This window comes from Apium graveolens, chromosome 1 (genome assembly GCF_009905375.1).
Source record: "Apium graveolens cultivar Ventura chromosome 1, ASM990537v1, whole genome shotgun sequence".
Lineage (NCBI taxonomy): Eukaryota > Viridiplantae > Streptophyta > Magnoliopsida > Apiales > Apiaceae > Apium > Apium graveolens.
Genome location: NC_133647.1, coordinates 176,312,345 through 176,333,605, shown reverse-complemented (window position 1 = coordinate 176,333,605; position 21,261 = coordinate 176,312,345).

Here is a 21,261-nt window from a genome sequence, read left to right as displayed (position 1 = left end):
TTTGATTTTATCAAAAACGTAGATGAACCATGCGTCTACAAAAGGGTTAGTGGGAGCGCGGTAACATTTCTTGTATTGTATTGAAATAGAGTTGACACACATAACAACATAGCAGACCCACTCACAAAGCTACTTTCTGAAAGTCACTTTGATCGTCATAAAGACTAGATGGGTATTAGATACCAGAGTGATTGGCTTAAGTACAAGTGGGAGATTGAAAGGAATATGTCATAAGTCCAATCATGTATTAGGATTTAGGAATAACTTTTTATGTAATCTGTTTTGATTTCATTGATATTAATAAAAGACTTGTTTTGTTTTTATTACGGGCTCTATCTATTTAAGTGTTTAAATAAGATATACCATAGTTTAGAGTAAAGCTTTTTATGGATTATGATGAGATCATAATAGTGAGACCTAAAAGATGATAACTCTAAACTTAAATAGTTCCTGGTCGTAGGATTACTAACTGGTAATTAATAATCCGCAAAGATCGGTACATACTATGTTTGCTTCATTATGAAGGATGTCTGTTCTCATATACATTTGTGTGGTGACACTATAGCTAGTATGTAGGTGCTTATTATAGAATAACTTCACTGAACATGACTCGCACAGCTGAACAACTGATGGAGTTCACTCACGTGTCAGCAGTTGTTCACATAGTGATAGTTGTACAAGTATCCTTAGATTTGAGGTCATCATAGTCATCTTGTGTACACTGAACTATGCTTTGGTTTAGTTCTTAGTCTGCAGGGACAATTATTAGGGCTCTACTGGGTATAGGAATTTGTACACGAAGATAGTGTATGATCAATATAGGATCTACTCCTTCCAGTGAAGGAAGCGAATGTTCAAGGCTGATCCACTTATGCTAGTTCAGGAATCTCTGGCCAGAGTGAATGAAATTAGAAAGGAGTTTCTAATTTGCATAGAACTACGCATAGTAAATGGTAAGCAAGTGATTGAATTAGATAGGCTTGACACGAGATCCATGCCTTGTATTTAATCGGGACATTGTAGGGAAGAAGGAGTTTATTGTACGGTAAATATTCACTGAATAGGTTCTTGGTATTCTAAGCAGTGAATTCATATTATCCGGATAGTCGCGATATGCTGAGAAGTATCCCTCACGATATAGAATAAATATGATTAATTAATTAATCATATTTAATAAATTAGAGAATTTATATAAATAATGATAAAATAATTTTATTATTATTTATTTCTACTACCGGCTTAATATTGAACCTACAGGGTCACACCATAAAAAGAGAATGATTTAATGGTGGAGGAATTAATTAATAATGGCTGATAATTATTTATTTATGAAATAAATAATTAATTGGCAAATTTAATAATTAATTAAATGAGATTTAATTGATTATAAATTAATTAAGAAAAGTTCTTAATATTATTAATTAAAGGATTTAATTTTTAGAAATTAAATCAAGAGAGAGAATTATTTCTAAAGTGTTTAGAAAAAGGATTAATAATTAGAAGATGTTTTAATTATTAATGAGAATAATAAATGGGATAATAATAATAATATTTATGGGAAAATTTCAGCTGAAAATTTTGCCTATAAATATACTATTATAAACCCTATTTTCATTCGAACCCAAAAACCCAAAAGTTTTAGAAAACCAAATTCTCTCCACCTCCTCCTCCTCCTTAACGTCGTTTTCTTGGTGGATACCGGTGGAGTGCTTCATGTTTGAGGAGCAGCTGCTAAGGATCTCCGATCGTTGCTTTTGGATCGCTATTAAAGGTTAGTAATCGATCCCTATGTTTTTACCACGATTTATATGCTTTTATTTTGAATTTTATATGTGTAAAAGTGTTTTACCATGCCTCTGTTGCGATTAAAATCCAACAGATATTTGATTGATATATTTTAGGAGACAGAATTATATTCCATATCAATTAGAAGTTATCTTGTAAATGTGTGTCTATATAAACACAGACATAGGTTTACACTATATTTGTTACGATCATCGAGAAGATCATACATTGTAACCTAGCAGCTCTCGTGATATTTGTTTATCACTGAGAGAGAACAGTTCCATTGTAACAGAGTTTATTATATCGAATACATCTGTTTTCTATTACTTGTGTTTTAAAATGATTTGATTGTATTCTACACTGTATTCAACCCCCTTCTACAGTGTTATGTGACCTAACAATGTTTAATAAAATGGTGTATGTCCAAGTAAAATAGAAAAACTCTAGGTTCTGCTCAAGTTGCCTAGTGTTAAACTGGTACATAGGATTTGGCTGCTTGTTCTCCTTTCTTGTAATTCCTTTGTTATGGAATCCGCTGGCACTGATCATCACAAGCCATCAGAGACCGAGAGAGATGAGTATGCTCGGGAACTTAATGCCAAAAATGTAGACTGACTGATTGCAGTTCTATGTGTATGGGATGATATCTCCAGTGTAAAGTTTTAAAAATGAACTTAAACCAGTATAGAGATGGACCTTTTTGAAGAATATTGTAATAAAATTCTTCTATTTGAGATCAAATTTTGTGACAAAGTAAGGTGTTTATTGTCAAAACATTGAGAAACTTATGTTTTAAGGACAATTTTACATCTCGATTGTGCTCAATTATTTCTTTTAGTTAAAGGTTGCAGATGACAGATGTCTGTCTATTTAGTAATTGATTTCCGTATTTGCGTATGGCACTTAATGATTCTTCCTTATCTGGCATGAGTGGTCATCATATCCACTCTTTTATTTTTTGAGAAGATATATGTTGTTCATATTGAGCTTAACTTTTTGTTATCTTATTATATGCAGAAAAGGAAGTTGTCTGACATGTTGGGACCCCAATGGGGTAAGGAAAAGCTGGAGTACTTCTATGAAGCATATAGAAAGCATGGAAAGGATTGGAAGAAGGTCAGTAGTAGTTCAAATCTAAATAATGGTCTCCAAGTGAACAGTTGAAATACATTATTACATTCAAATTTCTTATGGCAGCAGTATCGGAGATTCCTTATTGTAATTATTGTATTTTCTGGGATTAGCCTTCAAGGCTCAAGACTATAATATCTTGTCTAATATCTAAAATATCTATAACGTATTGTGGTTGAGTGACAAAAGACTTCTTAATTTTCAAATATTCATTATTGAATTGATTTCTTAGGTGGGAGCTGTATTGAGAAATCGATCCTTTGAAATGGTGGAGGCGCTTTACACAATGAATAAAGTGAGTATGATTATTTATTTAGTATGATTCTATATGTTTGAAGTATTTGTAGTTGGTTAGAAACCGTACACCTTTTGTATTTAAGCTAAATTCTTGTACAAATCTTTATTGATGTTTGAATCCAGTAATAAATAATGCTCTCAGTGACGTGGAACAAATATTTGAGTTTGTCCATTTTTTATAAGTTTCGCGACTTTGGATACAATAAATTAAGTATAATTTACTACCTAGCCCCAAGGTTTAAAAGTTTTAGAAATCTCTATTAATGAGTTCAGTTTTGAGTCCTGGGGTGGTGTTGTTGTTCGACTTTTTTATTTTTCTGAGCTGTCTCCCTGGTGTTTTTGCTGTGCAAGTTTACTCTCAGGAGAATCATTGTTGTGTCTGAGGTTGCCTTTTTGCTGTGGGGTGTGGTTTGCTCGAGTGCAGGTATAGAGCTGTGTGGAGTTGGGAGTTTCGAAGCTGCTATTTGTTATTGCTTGTCTTGTTTGGTTTTTTTGGATTTACTTCTCCAAGAAGATCGTCTCTTAGTGGGTGTAGGGTAGGAGGTTAGGTTTGGTTGGCTTGTTTTTTTTTGTTTTTCTGGAATTTTTTTATGTTGGTTGGAGTTGGTGGGTCTATATGAAGAGAACACAATGGGGTCAATAGGCAAGAGAACTACTATGTTATGAAATTATAGTAGTAATTATTTAATTTCTATGTTCTCTCTTTTAAGCATACATAAAAGATCAGATTTAGTAGTGTCTTAATGATCTGACAAAGTATACTAGTAGTAGTCTGATAGAAGCTATGTAGTAGCTCTTGTACTATTCGTCTGACCAAATGTAATTCATATAAACTTGTTAATATTTACTTCAGTAAACGAAATTACGGCTAGAGATATTCATGTACATGTTTTGTAAAATTTATTGCAGATGGGATTCTTGTATTTATCTGTCGTAGAAGACTACTTTATTGGATTCATGTACATGCATTGTAAAACTTATTGCAGAAGGGTTGTTTCCAGTTTTTGAACCAGTGTTAAAACCCATAAATACACATCAGTTTACACATATAAAAGCAATGTCTTAAAATCACAAAGACATCGGTCAAAACAAAATATTCGATGTTAATAAAGGGATATTAACACATGTAAACAGGGCAATAATATCGATTCAAAAATAAACACCCGATGTCTATTTATCATATTAATATCGGTTATTAAGAAAATAATTAATGTCTATTGTTCAAATTGACATCGGTTATTTAGAAAACAATCGATGTCTATTGTTCAAATTGACATCCGTTCTTTAGAAACAACCAATGTCTAATAGGTATGACACATCGGTTTTTTTATTTTTAATCGATGTTAATTCATAGATATTGCTTGTGTGCTATAGTTTTAAATAGGCCTAATCGTCCTAATATTACATTTTTGAACTTGACATTACTCAATTAGATAACAAGAATGTGAATTATACATCACAAATTTTCCAGAAACGTTGTGTCAGAAACGTTGTGTCAGATGTCTATGAGAAAATATCTTTAACATCAGTCACGAAAACAACATACTTTTTTTACATTTAACCGATGTCTAAGGTGTTTTTTCTAGTAGTGCTTCCATGCCCTTGTACTTATGTCCTTATCCTTCATCAAGCTAATCATCCTCTTGAATTATGTGGTTGAAAGTGTATCCATTAAATTCCTTCCAAGTAGAGTGAAGGAGTGATCCTGATAATAGATTCTGACTTCTCTATATGATATAACCCAAACTTTGACCATTTATTCAGATAGTTGTTGAAAGTAGTCATCATGTGAGATGCACCCATTTAAAGGTAGAAAATCAGTCTGATTAAAGCAATTCTAGATAACTCCATTTCCAACTTGCAGCTTCTTTGATTTTCTCCTAACAGTTTTAAAATGAGTCTTGATTGGTGGCTTAAATGAAGGTAGGTTTTTAATCTTCTTTAGGGTAGTTTGGCTAGAAGTGATTCGTATTTTGAGTAAGGTGTTTGCACTTTGTTTGTACAAAAGTTTAGGCTTAGAGGTTAAGGTTAGTTAAGTGTTTGAGCTTGCAGGATTAGTGGTTTGAGTAGGTTGAATCTTGACTTGCGGTTCCTGGACACTTCTTTTCTTTGAATCCCCTCCTCCACATTTTCTATTTCTTTTTACATCCTCTTTCTTGTCATCCTATCTCTTTCTTTTCTCATTCACCTTGCTACTAGTTGCCCTAGAAGACTGACTTGGATTTAAGCCAGAAGTTTTTTGATCATCTTTCTTCTGCTCATCATCATCCAAGTCATCCTAAGTATTGATCTTTTATTTTGGGCAACATGGTTTCAGCATCTCTCAAGTATCTCCCCGTTATCTTGATCATGTCATCATCTTTAACAGTCTTGTTTTGCTTTGTCTTCAAGTTTGTTTCCAGAATCATTATCAGCTTCTTGTTTTACATGACACATTGCTTTGGAATCTGAAAATGTTTGCAATGTTTGGTGGTTGGACAGATGTATACCACTCCCTTGCTTGGTTGGAGATATGCTTCTGGAAAAGCAGCTACTTGAGCCTTTTTCAATTCATTAAGCAAGAGAATGTCTTCGTGAATCACTCTGTTAACCTTGTTGATTAAAATGTCCAATTCAGATGCCCTCCTTGTTATGAGATAGTTGAGGGACACCTGCATACACCTATCCACACCAGAGTCATTTATATTGATAACAATTCTTTTCTCCTGAAAATTATCCTTGGTTACCAAGATCACCCGTAAGAAATTTATTATTTTGTCCAAAGCTTTCTTGTAGGAGAAAAAGTTGTTATTTAGAGAAACTCTAAGACCCCTTAGCCTTTCATCAAATTCTCTACTCGGATTAGGTCCCTCCGCTGATTTCATTAGCCTCTCCATTACAACATCTTGTTGTTCAGTTTCCTTGGCTTTGTATTTTTGTGTTTGAACAGATGATCTTAGCAACCTAGCCTCTATCTCCCCATTAGGCTTGTTAGTAGGCAAGATGAGAGGTGTAGGAATTTCAGGCATAACAGCTTCTGGTAGTGCAGGAAATAGAATATTTAGAGCACTCATGATAGCTCCCAAAGAGACTGAATTTTGCATTTGAAGATGCTTATGGGGGTCTACCAAAATCTTGATGTCAGCTTGTTGACTTTGTACCAGAGCAGTGAATTGAGAGACTTGAGCTGTCAATGAATCATTGAATGACTGTAAAATGGAGACTTGGATTTGAAGAGCTTGGATATGCAGGTTTGTTGATGTTGACATTTGTGGTTGGGAGCTTGAGGAGACAGAAGCATCAAATGTAGCTTGTACATAGTCCTTGATGCCCTCCATCAAAAGAGCTGAAGGTTCATACCTAGCCTGATGAAGTTGATCCAGTTTGACCCTTGTGTCATTATTACTTATAATGTGATTCTGGACAACTTCATGCAAAACTACAAAGGATTACTTCAGTTTCTTGATGTTTTTCTCCATGCTAGACATATCAAACCTTGCCATTTGATCAGCAAATTTCTAAAATTTATTCTTGATTTCAACTTGAGTAGGCACAAGGTCATCCAGCTTGTCCTTCACCAATCTTCTAATTCTGTCTTGATGAATGTTCAGAGTCTGTTGTAATGCCTTACCAATAAGGTGAAAAGATTTGAGTTGTGCCTTGTAGACCTCTGTAACAGCATTATAAACTTATTGGGGATTGAGAGTTTTGGCATTGCTTCCCAAGATGGTTACATACTCCTCTCTAAACCTAGCCAAAACCTCATCCATCTCTAGACTGAAGTCTTTGTCTAACCAAGCATCCACATTGCCATCTTGTTTAGCTTATTGATAATTTTCTGATGTTGTTCTTCAACATCTTTTTTGTAAGACAGCGAGATTGCTTGATAATCCTGATTGGACATGTCTGTTGTAAGAAGTTGTAGTGTGATGTTGGAAAGTCCAGATAATTGATCTACCAGAAGTTCATTCATGTAATTGGTTGAGCCTGAGCATCCTGTAGCCATTGGGAGATTAGGTGTGAGGGTTGTTGAGAAGAATTTATTATGGAGGGTTGAGATTCAAGAAACCCAGATGTGACAGATGCCACAGTTTGACTCACAGTTGGAACTGTGGTTGTGAGAGTGTGTTGTTCACCAACCATGGGAACCTCCAATTGAATTGGAGGGGATTTGACCAGGTTACTGTCATGTACCATAGCCTCAAACCCTTTCTCTATTTTCAAAGAGCTGGCACTTAAATGTGCTTGACTTGCCTCCCCTATAACAGGCTCATTAGCAATTGGACTCCAAGCTTCAATTGTTAAGGCAATTTCAGCTAGGGTTTTGAAGGGAGTTGTCCCCGCATGAGGAACCTCCAATTGAATTGGAGAGGACTTAGATATCTCCCCCTCAAGAGTACTACCATCAAACCTATCAATTTATGAAGATTGTGTAGCACATGAAGTGCTTGATTAACTACCACGGGGTCTTCAGTAAAAACTGATGAAACCCCTATGTTTTTGTTGGTGTCGTCAAGGTCTACCCCAGAGTGGAGCCTCTCACCAACTAATTGTGGTTCCTGGGTGGTGAGCATAGTTTCATGAACCATGTCACTTGATTTTGATAATACTTGAGGATTAGATTTAAGTGTTTCATTGTATGAAGAAGAAATTTTTGATATAAGATTAGTAATGTCAGGATTGAGTGTTGGCAACTCCCCCTGAATAGAAGAGGGAGATTCAAAAGATGTGCTCTCTGTATGTGTGCCATCCTTATTCCTTCTTTCATACACTTGAATGTGTTCAAGTGTTGGTGCAGACTCCTTACAAGGTGTACTAGCGAGAGTGCTCTTTTCAATAAAGACACCCTGCAGAGAGGATGCCCCTAGAGTCTGTTTTACACCCTCATTTTCAACTACATCCTTTTGGGAGGATGCATAGGTAGCTTGAGTGGTCAACTCAGTTTGCTTTACCTTATTTGGCTTCTTGACCAAGGTTGACTCTGGTTATGTCTGATTCTCACCACTCTCATTAATCACAATTAGGGGTGCCTTCTTTATCTTCTTTTTACTCACCTCACCCTTTTGAGAGGATGAAGTGGTTGGTTTCCTAGCTTCTAATGGTAAAGAAGGAAGGGTTGCAGTTTGGGAATGCCCGTGTTGGTGTTCCTATGTCTGTTCTTCCACAGGGACGGGAGCTATAACTGTACTAGATTGAACATTTGATCTCATGTCAAGAATTGGGTAAGGGTAAGTCCTAAATCTCTCCAACATAAATGGAGTGATTCTAAGACTTACAGGTACCTTGTTCTTTGTAATGAGTGAGCCAAATAGAATTTTGGACACTTGTTTACAGTTGCCTATTTTAGTTCTATCTATACCATTAAGTAAATGAATGTCATGCACTTTATGATTTAAAGCAGACATTATAAACCGAGGAACAAAGATTTCCTTACCTCTTGATGTCAAAGGCATTGTGAGCCTGGTGCTAAGCTCCTCCATTATCAGTAGTCCTATATTGAGGTGTCTATTGTGAGCCATGGAGAACACCAGCTTCTGAACAACACTTGAAATGTTGTCATACACTGTCTTCCTACAGGCGAAGGCCCTCACAATTGAGTCAAAAAAGGAAAGACCATTCCCTCCTCAAATACTTTTTGTTCAGGCTAGACAAATTGATTTTCTCACTGTAGTTGATGAAGTCCATGAACTCAGCTAGCTCATCTTGAGTTGGAACCTCCACCAGATTATCAGTAGGGATGCCCAAAGCCATATTGACATCATTCTCAGAAAACTCCACCTGTTGGCCTTGAATAGAGCAATTAACCACCATAGATATACCTTGGCTCTCATACACCACTATCCTCACCATAGCTGTGTTCCAGAAATCATTGAGAACATCTAAGTACAATATGGGATTTGCAGTTAGAGCACCTACAAAGTATGTCTCGGAAAGGAACTTCACAAAACTCCTAAAGCTATCAGGAGCTTGGTTTTGCATCTATAAATGCAAGATAGTTGGTGCCATCTTTTGGGATAAAAGCTCTAAGTGTGTTTGATGCCATTTTAAGTGTTTGAAGTTGAGTGGGTAAGGAAAATTAGAGAGAAAGAGTTTGAAACGAGAGAAAACGGTTTGGATTTGCAGAAATTAGGTGACTTAGAGATTCCGAAGGCGTAAAGAGGTGTATGTCGAGATGTCTGGGTGTATATAGTAAAAGGTAAATGACTTAATGAGATATAGAAATAAACGGTTGAGATTTGCTTATCGAGAAGTCATATGTGAGAATAGATACATATCGATATAACACTTTACTGACTCTTATCGAGAACTAGAAAATGACTTATCGAGATGTCAAATAAATACCCAGTTTGTTCTGAATGGACTGAAATTTTTCCAATTTTTACTTGAATAAATCAAAATAATATCAGAATGAGTTTTATCAAAAGTATTTTACCAAAATAATTTATTAAAATAAATTATCTCAGTTCTAAGTTGTTGATAAGTTTAAGATTTATACTTGTAGAGAACTCTATGAATTATCACTTATCGAGATCTCTACAATAACTTATCGAGAAGTCATAATACTGCTTGTCGAGAAGTCCTTCGAGAAGTCAGAAAAATGACTTATTGAGAATCACTCGAGAAGTCTCAAAATGACTTGTCGAGAAGTCAGTTAGACTTATCGAGAACTCAATTCTCTATATACTCTTGTTCTTTTTAATTATGTCTTATGCTAATTTCACATATTGAGGATGTAAATTAACATTTAGACAGTTTTCTCAGAATTAAAAAAAATCAGGCTAAATTTTGAAAAATAAATATACAGAGATTTCTGAAATATTTATAACTCATAATCCAGTTAATTTCCAATTAAATCAAATTAATTTTGATTTATAAGAAACCAATCTGCTGTAACACATTAGCTGAGTTTTTGCCTTTAGGATGAAGAATTTATCATTCCAATTTCACCTACTAGTCTAGTGAAAGTAGCTTCATCCAAAGGTTTAGTAAAAATGTCAGCTAATTATTTTTCTGTTGGAACAAAAATAAGCTCAGTAGTACCATTTGCAGTATGTTCTTTAATAAAATGGTACCTTACATCAATGTGCTTTATTCTAGAATGATTAACTGGATTAGCCACAATAGATATAGCACTAGTATTGTCACACATAATTGGAATTTTGTGTAACACTAGGCCATAGTTCATTAGTTGATTTCTAATCCAAAGCAGTTAAGCACAGCAACTTCCAGCAGCTATGTATTCAGCCTCAGCTGTGAAAGTTGACACAGATTGTTGTTTCTTGCTATACCAAGATACAAGTCTTTGTCCAATTTTTTATTGCTATACCAAGATACAAGTCTTTGTCCAAGAAATTGACAGCTTCCACTAGTGCTCTTTCTGTCAACCCTGCATCCAGCAAAATATGCATTTGTGTATCCAACAACTTTAAATCATGTTCCCTTAGGATACCATAATCCCAAGTTTGGAGTCCCTTTTAAGTATATGAAAATTCTCTTCACAACAATCAAATGTGATTCTTTTGGATTGGCTTGAAATATTGTACACAAACATGTTGCAAATATAATGTCTAGTCTACTAGCAGTCAAATACAGCAAAGATCCAATCATTCCTCCATAACCTAAAATGTCTACATTTTTTCCTTTCTTATCTTCATCCAACTTTATAATTGTAGACATAGGTGTTGATGCAGGTGAACAATCAACTATACCAAACTTCTTCAATAAATCTTTAACTTACTTAGTTTGGCTGATGAAGATTCTATCACTTCTTTGACTGACGTGGAGTCCAGGAAAGTAACTTAACTCTCCCATCATACTCATTTCATATTCACTCTGCATGAGTTTTGAGAATCTTTGACATAACTTTTCATTAGTAGAACCAAAAATGATATCATTCACATAGATCTGGACTAGGATCATATCACCACCATGTTGCTTCTAGAAGAGAGTCTTATCAATAGTTCCTCTAGTGAATCCATGTTTAAGCAAAAATTCTGACACTGTGTCATACCATGCTCTAGGTGCTTGCTTTAGTCCATAGAGAGCCTTTAAAATTTTGTAGACAAAATCTGGAAATCCAGGATCTTCAAAGCCAGGTGGCTGTTGCACATAAATTTCTTCTTCTAACTCACCATTTAGGAATGCACTATTTATATCGTAATCAATTCCTTCCTCCTGTGAGTAGCCTTTTGCAACCAACCTTGCTTTGTTTCTAGTTACAATTCCATTTTCATCCATTTTGTTCCTATCCACCCACTTTGTTCCAATTATACTTCTGTTCTTTGGTGCAGGAACCAACTTCCAAACTTTGTTTCTTTCAAACTGATTTAGCACTTCTTGCATAGCAGATATCCAGTCAGAATCAAGTAGAGCTTCCTCAACTTTCTTAGGCTCAACTTGTGAAAGAAAGAATGCATGTAGACATTCATTAGCAGTTGCACTTCTAGTCCTCACTCTAGCATTTGGATCACCAATTATTGCTTCTCTTGTGTGACTCCTATCCCATTTCCTGGTGTGAGTTTATTTACTTGAATTTTCTACATTTTTTTCACCATTTGCATGACTTGCAAAACTTTCTCCTCTTTCTCCCCCTGTTTGTGTTATCAAATTCAGGTGTTTGAGATGAGCTTCCATTCTCATGATTCACTTATTCAGTTGACTCTTCATCTATTATGTTGTTTGTGTTGACTTCAGCTTCATCTTCAGAGTCACTATCAATGTTGTGGTTTTCAAATTTAAAGGCCTCATCTTCATTATCATCAAGGCATTCCAAGCCTGGACACTTGTTATCATCAAAAGTCACATCTCTGCTTCCCTAATTTTCTTTTGTTCATGCACATAGACTTTGTAGGAAGTTATTTCCAATGAATATCCCAGAAAAATTTCTTCAAAACCTTATAGTCAAATTTTCCCACATATTCAGAGTTGTCTTTTAGAACATAGCACTTGCTTCCAAACACATGAAGATGCTTCACAGTAGGCTTCCTTTTTGATAAGATTGAGTAGGGTGATTTTCCGAGAATCTTGTTAATGAGATATCTATTTTGGGTATAGCATGCAGTGTTGACAGCTTCTTCCCCAAAACTTGTTGGAGGTTTGGCATCTTGCAATATTATTCTAGCAGCCTTTACTAGTGTTCTATTCTTTCTCTCAACTAACCCATTTTGCTGAGTTATTCTAGCAGCTGAGAATTCTTGAACAATGCCCTTATCTTTGCAGAATTTAGTTAAAGTTACATTTCTGAATTCTGTGCAATTGTCACTCAATCTCTTCACACAATTCTGATCTCTAGCCTGCTTCTCAATATTCTTAATGTGTTCAATTACGATGTATGGAGTTTCATCCTTAGAATGCATAAATTCTACCCATGTGTACCTTTAGTAGTCATCCACCATCACAAATGCATATTTCTTCCTTAAAATTGATAAGACATTAACTGGTCCAAATAAGTCCATGTGGATAAGTTGCAAAGGTGCACTTATGAAATTCACAGTTTTACTCTTGTGACTTGATTTCTTCATTTTCCCTTTTTGACAAGCCTCACAAACTTCATTTTGAGCAAACTCCAGATTTGGCATGTCTCTCACTAACTCATTTTTCACCAAGGTGTTGATTGCTTTGTAATTCAGGTGAGAGAGTTTTTTGTGCCACGGTTTGCTTTGCTCTATAGATGCCTTGATGTAGAAGCAACAGATTCCTTCCTTATTTGCTAAGTGTAAATCTGAAACAAATAAGCTTCCCTTTCTTGCTCCTTTCAAAGCAATTTCACCTGTCTTTTTGTTGATTATTGAACAATCTCCTTTGTCAAATACAACATTGAATCCTCTATCTGTGAATTAACTGATACTTAGGAGATTTACTTCTAAACCAGCCATCAGTGCTACATCTTCAATGACAACATTTCCAGAAACTAAATTGCCATATCCCATTATGAATCTTTTGTTGTTGTCTCCAAAAGCCACCAATGGGCCAGCCATCTCCTCAAATTGTGATAGCAGGGCCTTATCACCTGTCATATGTCTTGAGCATCCACTGTCTATGATCCATACGACTCTCTTTATTTTGCCCTCTGATTTTGATGAGGATGATTCTCCTTGCTCAAGAGCCATTAATGCATAGTTTCCAAACTCTTCATTCGCAATTTCATCATCAGTATCATCCTAAGTTTTTCCTTCTGTAATGTAAGCTTTTCAAACTGTTTCTTCAAGAGAGCTTCATACTTTGCCTCTAGTTCTAAATATGCCTTGTCCTTCTTCACCTTCTTGGGCTTCCTGTACTCAGTAGCAAAGTGACCCAACTCATCACAGTTGAAGCACCTTATCTTTGATATGTCCACAGATCCAGTTTTATAGGCACTTTTGCTAGCTGAATTATACTGAGTTTTTGGTTTCCAATTGTTGTTGTTGGAAGACTGTCCCTTGTTCTTGAAAAACCTTGGCTTCTTGAATCTAATGTTAGAAAATTTCCCAGCCAAGTAAGCCATGGATTGGTCCATTTCATCTAACTCATCCAAGGTGCAGTATTCATCTTCATCCAGTTCCAAAACAACTTGCTTCTAAGGTCCTTTGTTCTTTTGTTCCACAACTTGAATAACTGGAACTTGATCATCTTTCTCATCTTCACTTTTTTCACTGTCATGTACAACAAAGGCACTGGAACCATCAACCACATGTCCATGATTTGCCTTTAATGACTTTCTTTGAAGCATTTCAAGTTCATAAGTTTTCAAGATTACATATAAAACTTCCAGTATTATTCTGCTCAGATCTCTTCATTCTCTAATGGATGATATCTTCTGTTCAAGATGGTCAGGAAGAGCTAGTAGAAACTTCAGGTTAACCTCCTCAGCTTCATAATACTTATCATGTAGCTGCAAGTCATTTATCAATTTATTGAACCTCTCAAAAATTTCAGTAATTCCTTCTTTGGACTTTGCCATGAATTCCTCATACTGAGACACCAGTATTCTCCTTTGGTTGTATCTAACTTCCTCTGTACATTCACACAAAATCTCTACTTTCTCCCAGATCTGTTTAGTTGTGTCACAGTTGACAATGTTTTGTACATGACATTGTCAAATGACTCCATCAGAATTAATTTTAGGCCAATATCTAGAGAAACTTTCTCCTTCTCAGATTTAGTGTATTTTGGAGGGTCCTTATGTGCAAAATGAGCTGGGATGACCATATCTCCATCTGGAGATTCATCTACCCTTTCCATGGGGCTGGAAGGGTCATTTTTTAGAATCTGGATATATAATGGATTGGCCATCCTTATGAACAAAATTATTTTCTTTTTCCAAAGTGTGTAGTTGATTCTGTCAAAGGCTGGTATCTTAATATTTCCTATCTTCCGTGCACTCATACTTCCAAGAACTTTATCTGTTTTCTTTCAGATTTTTCTCTTATACCACCTGTTAGATATTGAGTACAACTCAGAGGGGGGTGAATATGTTTTGGATATTTTTAGCCTTTTTAAAATTTATTTGGATAGATGGTAAACAAAGCAGTTTGATTGTAGAGATATTATGCTTAGCAGAATATTAAGAACATGCATAACAAACACAGTATTTTAAAACTCACTTAATTTATATTAAAATTAAGTATGTCTTGCTATAATTTCTAGGTTCCTAAGAATATAAGAACTCGGCTTCTTTCTGGAGAGAGTACAAGAAAATCTGGATCTGTTTGTTACACTTAAAAAGTAAAGGACCAGTGTTCACTTTTGTTAGGTCACACACACTGTAGAGGGGGGTGAATACAGTGTATAGCACAATCAAATCGAACTTTAATAACTCAAGTAACAGAAAACAAACTTTATTCAAAATAATAAACTCTGTTACAGTATGGAACTGTCCTCTCTCAGTGATGAACAAATATCACGAGAGTTGCTAGGGTTACAATGAATAATCTTCTCGATAATGATAACACTTATAGTGTAAACCCTATGTCTGTGTTTATATACTACACAGTTACAAGATAATCGCTAATTGATATGGAATATAGTTCTGCTTCCTAAAATATATCAATCAGATATCTTTTCTTCCAAGTATTCTATTCTTCATAGAATTCCTTCTTCATGCATATCTCTTCTTACGTTTGTCTTGATCTTTTTTTCCTTTCAATCAGCCTCCTTCCTTATCTGAACATTTCCTTTAAGTCCTGATATTATCTTCAAATAAATATCTCCTGAACCTTAAGTACTGATGACTTAAGTTCTGACTTCAGTATAAGTGCTGATTTCAGTTAAGTACTGATTTGTCCTGTTTAAGTAAGATCTGAAAACTAAACATAAATCATATTAGACATGACATTATCAAATATATCTAACAATCTCCCCAACTTGTAAATTAGCATAATATACAAGTTTAAGAGATATTTATTGATGTCAAAAACATTAAGTACAAATGCATGAGAATTTGACTAGATAACAACAACTTACAGTCCTTAAAGCTTTACCAACTTTAACTTCTGATAACAACTTCAGTCTGTATTCATATCAGAATTTAAGCAGTTGTAGATCTTGACTTGGCTTCACTTTCTGATCTCTCTGATGTTAGGAGTTGTTCTGAGATAATTCTTTAACAAACATCTCTCAACAAATCTGAGTTCATCAATCATCCTCCTTTTAGCATCTTTAAGTTCTGCAGAATCTTCACCAGTTTGAAAGATTGCAGCCCTGAGATCATTAATTTTCGAATTCCTTATATCCTGATCCAGTCTGATCAAATATGCCTTGTCAGACTCAAGATTGAATTCCACAGCCTTGTAACCCAGAAAGGTAGTTATAATCTTAGCAGAGTTAGGCTTCATCTCAACAATATCACCCTTGTGATCTCTGTACTTTGGAAGATATGTGTTGTCAGGCTTTACGGAATAAAGCCTTTTCTGTCTCTGAATTTGACTCTTCTGATAATTTGCAGCACTTTCTGTTACTTTGTCATTCACTTGAAGTAAGAATAATACATATTCCAATTCTTCAAAATACTTCAGTGGAATGGCATTTTCCCTTATATGATAAACCCTACCATCTGTCATGAAATACAACAAGATGTGTTCTTTCAAGTAGGTATGGTAAACCATCTGTACAGATTCTAGTTGATTCAATCTTTCAGGAGTTGCCCCAATACCTGGTTCACTTAAGGAAGTTGGATCATTGGTTGTGTTCTGTATTCTTCTTTCATCAGCACTACCCAATCCAGATTTATCTCTTGCTTCCTTTCCAGTAACCACTCTTGCTTCAAAACCACTTACAGCAGTCTTCAAAGGTTGAGTCTGTTTGGCTTTGGTGAATCCTGGTAGGAGTAACTTTGAAGGTTTAACATGAGCAATGTCAGAGGTTTCCTTTGATTTATCTTCTGATATCAAGTTAACTTGAGCTTTGTCAGAGGTTACTTGCTTCTTTGAGATATCAGAACTAACTATATCTTTACTCTGAACAACTTGAGCCATGTCAGAGGTTGTCTTAGAAATTTTTCTTGAAGTCAGAGCAAGATCAGCATCTTCAACAGTAATTTCTTCATTCACAGGAGGCACATAAACCTTAATAGGTTCTCCAACTTTCTCTTTGCCCTTGGACCTTGGATCTATCTGCAATTATGATTTAGCCTTGGTTGCTTCAGGATTTGTTCTCTCTTTTATCATAATGCCTTTGGCCTTTGGAAGTTTCTTTTTACCAACAGAAGCTTCAGATTTAGATTTGACTTTTTCTGACTTAAGTCTAGCTTCTTCTTCCATTAGACTCTCAAAGTCCATTCCTGGATTCTCCTTAAGAAATAACTGTCTTGATAATTCTTCATCAAGATCCAAAAGTTCATCAGAACTTATCCTTTTACCAGTAGCAGAAGTAATTCTTTTTCCAGCATCAGAACTTGTCCTGTGACTTGTAATTTCAGTTCTTCTTGATGAGAAACTTATACCTTAACCATGACCTCCACCCATTCCAGAATTTCCCTGGTCATCTTTTTCATCATCCTTCCCCTTCAGTGTCTGATCAGTTTTGCATTTGGACTTAATTACTTTCTCCCCCTTTTTGGCATCAACGGATAAGAGAAGAGAAACAAGCAATTCCACTGAGGCTTGGATTTCATCAAGTTGAGATTGCTGAGAAGCTTGATTTTTCAAAATATCATCAATCTAAGACTGTTGCTTCTCTTGGGTCTTCTCTATGTAAGCAACTCTGTCAAAGGTAGGTTGGAAGAATTTTTTCTTATCAATTTTCTTAGTCGTTTCTTGCTTGAGCAATTCTTCCTGAATTTTATGTAATTCTGCATGAGTTGTTGAATGGGGACCTTGCAGATGTCTAGTACTCAATACAGTGACTCGAAGCTGTGTCTTGAAATCATCATTAATTAACATTTCATCAGCTTTTGCCAAGTGCTCAGCAAGAATCTTTTCAGATGGAACAAAGGTGACTGAGTTCCATTCCTTAGTCCACTCCTGTCCTCTAGGAGTTTCACTCCAAGGTACTGGTGCTGCTCTTGTAACAAACTTCTCAACTAGTTCAAATTTATGAACAGTTTGTTGAGGTGCATGTCCTGAAGGACTAGCTTCATCAGCATCTGCATTAATAGCAGCATCACCAGTAGTAACAGCATTTGCAGCATCAGAACTGACAGAATCAGCATCTTCTGATAAAACAACAGTATGAGAAGCAATTGAAGCTTCATCATCATTCTCTAAATGCTGATCTGTTTCCAAGTTCTGATCAACAGCCACATCCTGATGTTCACCTATATTCTGATCATCAACATCTAGATGCAGAGAAGGTGTTATAGACAATTCTGGAGTTTGAGTAGCATCAGTAAAAGGTGTTGTTGATGGAGTAATTGCTGTTGGAGCTTCTAAGTAGAGAACCTCAGGCATAACCAGGTTGTGAATATCAATTTCAGCACTTGTGCCTGGGTCTACAGGAGATACAGTTTCATGTACAGGAGACACAGATGGTGTGTTTTCCTTGTCTGTAGCAGCTTCCTTAGTTGGGGACAATGGAGAGGGAGATGCAGTAGCTTCAACAAATTCTGGTTCTTTTGAGATCAGAGATTCTTGTTCTCCTTCCTTAGCTGCTGCTTCCTCATCATCTGAAGCTAGCCTTTTAGCTCTCTGTTTCTTGTATCTCTTTGAAGGTGAGGATTCCTTGGGAGGTTCAGCAGAAGTCATTCTTCTAAGCCTTTTGAGAAGCTTAGATCCTCCAATTCCAGAATCCTTCTGAGAAGGGACCTTCTCAGCTTCTTTAACAACAGGTTCTGATGCAGAAACCTGTTCCTCACTATCAGACTCATCTCTCAGAACAATCCTCCTTCTCTTCTGTGGTGTCTGAGGAACAGTCTTTGTCCTCTTGGGCTTGGAAGATGAAGGCTTCACAGTAGGTGCTAAGGATGAGGGTTGAGCTGTTTGTGAAGGTGTGAGATAAGTTTTGAGATATGTTCTGAGAGAGGGTTGAGGTATAGATGTATGTGTGGTATGTTCTGATGGTTGGTGTGGTGTTTGGGATGTGGTGGTAGGTTGAACATCAGGATAAACAGATCTATAAGTTTTAGGATCAGCATTTACCAGGATCTGTTTTACAAACTGAGGAATCTGTAAAGGTATAACCGCCATTTTCTTAAGGTCGGCATTTACCAAGTCATTAAAAGCCCGTTTTGCAAGTTTAAAGGGTGTATATAAGTCAGTAGTAGGTTGGGGTTCATCAGCACAACAGAAATTATATATAAGCTGACAGAATCTAGCAAAGTAGACAACATTCCTATCCTCTGTCATCCTATCCCCTATAAAACCTAGCACAGCAATTGCAAAATCAAAATGAGTTTGGTTAATAATAGCATACCCGATGTGCTGACTCATTATTGGAATGGCATCAAAGTTGGAACACTTATTCCCGAAGGCTTTAATGATGCAGTCGAAGAAAAAGCTCCATTCCTTTCTGATATGAGCTTGTTTCAATTGTCCAAGCTTAGCCAAACTCTTCTCATACCCCAAATTGGCCATGAGCGCTGTAGAACTGTGTTAGGTCCCAATTTGTTTGTAGAAGGGGGGGTTGAATGCAAACAATACCGTTTAATCAAATAAAATGCGGAATAAAAATGTGAAACAAAATTCAAGTTAAATAAAACTTTTATTAAACTTGAAAGGTGTTACAACTACGGTATCGATTACAAGGGATTAATCTCAAATCAATTATTACAAATCTAGAATAAATTCGACATGAACTTTTTCTATTTTTGCAATTAAAAGATCAAATGCTAAATGCGATTTGAGATTAAGTTCTAGGGATTTTAATCCGCTAGATTGATACACAATAACAAGATAAAGATTTCTAGTTGATTGGATTTAACTTTACAATCTAGAAATTTAATCTTGAAGAAAGCAGATGAAAAATGAAATGTTGTGCCTTTGTTTTCTGCTTCTTTTTCTCTTGACTTGTGTGTTCTGTATGTTTATTATCTTTTGAATGTCTTCTGCTGCTTTTATTTAATCCAACAGTCGAGTAGAATGTATTGGCATGACAATCTCTTTGAGCTGGCAAGACAATCAGAATGAACTAGCAAGACTTTCGGTATGACTATCAATTGTCATACCGATTGTCATAGAAGTTCAAAATCAGATTGTCTTACTGAATTAATAATAGATTTTAATGTAATAAAAAATCTGATAAGACAATCCTTTTGAATTAGCATGACTTTCGGTATGACTATTGATTATCATACCGATTGTCATACTAATACAATCAGTTGTCTTTGAGAATTAATAACAGATTTTAAATCAATTAAAATCCTGAAAAACCTTAATATTAATTCTGAATTAATTAATCAATTAATTCAATTAATAAAATAAATTAATCTTTGCAGATATGATTTATTCTCTTAATTAAATTATATGACTTAATTAATTAATAGAGAGTTAATACTAATCTTGAGCAGCATCCATTCTCCTGTAAAACTTCTGAAAATCACTGAAATATATGAATCAATTCCACCACTTCAACGTTGACACTCGATGTACTGTCTGGTTCATGAGTGACTAACTTCCGTGATGTTTCTTCACGTCTTGACTTTGATTTTCTTCAGACTAAATCCTTGTAATTAATTGATACCCTGACGAGATCTCTATCACTTGGTTAAATCCACAATCTTGATTTATATCACTGAGGCTTGATCAATTTCTTGAGCTTCTTCCAGTGAATTAAGTCTTCAAGTCTGTAGATGAATAATGTTTCTTAACCCTTTGACAGATGTTACTTTGTGAGATCTCTCTGACGATAGATCCACTATTTACTTATTACATTCTTATTTGAGTTGAGTTAAATCCTCGAATATACAAATAGGCTATGCCATATGCCTTTCAATCTCCCCCTATTTGCTTGTTAGACAATAACAACAAATACCTAGAGGATAACTCAACTAACAAATAAGAAAAAGATATAAACAGTAATGCAAAGTAAATAGCAGAAAAGTTCTGGATTATATTTAACATTTTCCAGATTCCAAAAGAAATTTACAAGTGAATACAAGATAGATGTTCCTCTAGCCTGAACATATAACTACATTAGACTATCTTGATTCATAAAGCTCTAATCATATTACATTGAGTTTTGAGCTAATTGATTTCAGTTGTCTTCTCTTCTGACTTCACCTTCTTCTAAATCTTGAAGCAACTCTTTGTCAAAGACACGATCCTTTTCTGAAGTGAAGCTTGCTGGTCTGACTGGTTGAAATCCAACTGACTTCAGCTTATTCTTGATCTGATTGTACCTTTTAATATTCTTTTCACAATAAGCTTGAATCAAATCAGCAGCTTGAGTCTTCAACATGGATGAGTATCCAGCAGTTCTTAAATGATGTTCCATCCAGACCAGATGCTTAGCTGAGTAGTCTTTAAGAGATTGTACATCTAGCTGACAGATTTGAAGACAATCAGACTTAAAGAATCTCACCTGATGAGGATTGTTGACCACTTGAGGACTAGCCCTGCTGGCAAACTCTTTAAGCCTTTCTCGAAGAACTTCATTCAATTCTGAGCTTCTTTTTACCTTGTTGAGAAGAACCCAAATCTCTGACAAAGAACGATTCTT